The sequence below is a fragment of the Tasmannia lanceolata genome, unplaced genomic scaffold (genome assembly GCF_043159265.1).
Source record: "Tasmannia lanceolata isolate RefF3 unplaced genomic scaffold, GAP_Taslan_0.1 ptg000037l, whole genome shotgun sequence".
In the NCBI taxonomy this organism is placed as follows: domain Eukaryota; kingdom Viridiplantae; phylum Streptophyta; class Magnoliopsida; order Canellales; family Winteraceae; genus Tasmannia; species Tasmannia lanceolata.
Window position 1 is genome coordinate 19,253,089 of NW_027518714.1, and position 2,103 is coordinate 19,255,191.

Below are 2,103 nucleotides of genomic sequence, written 5' to 3' on the forward strand. Positions count from 1 at the left end.
CATACATAACTCTTCCTTATAGGTTCACCTGTTTTGATCGACCTATTGGTCCTGCCTTTTCGAATTTCAAAACCTGTACTCAACGCATATGAGTTATAGAATGCATAGGCATCTTCACAATTATCAAAAAGCTGGCCTTCAAAAGGTTTGCTAGCTAAAACACTCGCCGCATCATCCTTATTAGGCGTTTCTGAGGTACCAGTACCGCCCTCGTCATTATCAACCCAACCTAGCCGCTCCTCTTCATCACCCATCTCTAATCTATTTCCCTCATCAACACATAACCTATCGGCTTGCGACATTGTATCATCAGCCATAATTAATCTATTTTCATCAACCTCCACAATAGACAGCCCAAACGGATCCATATACTGTAAAAGAGGATCAAAAAACCTGAAGATGCAAGTGATCGACCATACAAACCCAAAAAAACATCAGATCGAGATAAACATGTAACTTCAAAATTTAGAAAATTGCAAATTGATAAGATAAGTAAGTAAATAGAAACCGTAAAGATGAATCTCACACCAAAAACCACCATCGTAAGAAACCAAAAACCAAGAAGTCTATATAGTAGCTACTTATAGAAAGCATTGGTTCATCTACAACTCCTATTACCACAGAGTATCTTAGATTGGGTTAAAAGTTTTACGCAGAGATATAGGGTCCATAATACACCTCAAAATAAACCAATCATCAGTATAATACAGTTGTGAAACCCTAACCAAATCCCCTTAAAATAGAGAAAAACACATTAAAAAACCAACATCACAACCCAAAAATCATTTATAAACAATATCAGTGGAGAACAATATTGATTGAAAAAAATCAGTTGAGAACAATATCAGTTTCAGAACAATATCAGTTGATGACAATATCAATATCAGGTTAGAACAAAATCCATAAACTCATATTGTTCTCAACTGAAAATAAAATCCATCAACTCATATCATTTGTGAACAATTTCGGTTTAGAGAAAGTAAAGCGATTCTTCGCTTAAAAAACCCCATAGACATGTATGAGACACTCTATATACTTCTCAATTTGGGGCTTTGCTTAGGTACTCAAAAAACCAAGTTTTAAGTCTGCAAATGAAAAGCGTGAAAATCCAAATATGAGACAAGGGAAAACAAGGAAACCTGGTTTTTTGCATGCTTAAAAACTAGGTTTTTTTAGGCTTAAAACATGTCCTCAAAATCGGATTTTTTTTATCCCACACAACCACAAAATCTGCACCCCATCCTTCCTCTTTTTTTAAAAAAAATGGAAAAAGAAAGTGAGGGGTGGAGAGAAAGGGTTAGGGCAGATGGGAGGAGAGATTTGGGAGGGCACGAATGGGTAGAGGATGAGATTTGGGTAGAGGGTAGAGGGTGAGATTTGGGATGCCCGATTCTTCCTCTTTTAGCAAAAAAAAAATGGAAAAATAAAGAAAGGGGTGGAGAAGGACTTACCTGGTGAAGGAGATCCTCACCCGACGAGATGAGGGCGACGGTTTCAGCTGGGATTTACGAAGAGAACGAGCCCTGAAAAAAACCCACATCAGTTCACAGAAAGAGAAGAGAAAAAAACCCAAAAAACCATGAAATATGTTGGTAAAAATAAGAAAAGCAATAGAGAGAGAGAGAGAGGAAACGAGAGATGGAGAGGCGAGGAGACGAGATTTTGGGTTTTTTCGTAGCTAGGGTTTGAGAGAAAGAGAGGAGGAGATGCACGCCATTTTCAAGCTTTTTTTCCGTCTGTTTTTCAAGCTTTGCTGAAACCATCGCACAAAATGGGTTGAGGCTAGCTAGGGTTTGAGAGAAAGAGAGGAGGAGACGCACGCCATTTTCTCTCTTTTTTTCCGTCTGTTTTGCTCGATGGAGAGGAAACAGAGCTTTGCTCGATGGAGAAGTAATTTTGAATGTAGGGCTAAGATGACATTAATCATGTGGCTGTCGTTAAAAGCTTGAAAACCCCTTACTAATGTGTAGAGAACTTCCTACACACATGTGTAAGAACCGTTTTTTATATATATATATATATATATATATATATATATATATATTGAAACGTTAAGTAAAAACAGGAAAAAAAATTCTCTGGAACGACCATGATGTGTTAAAT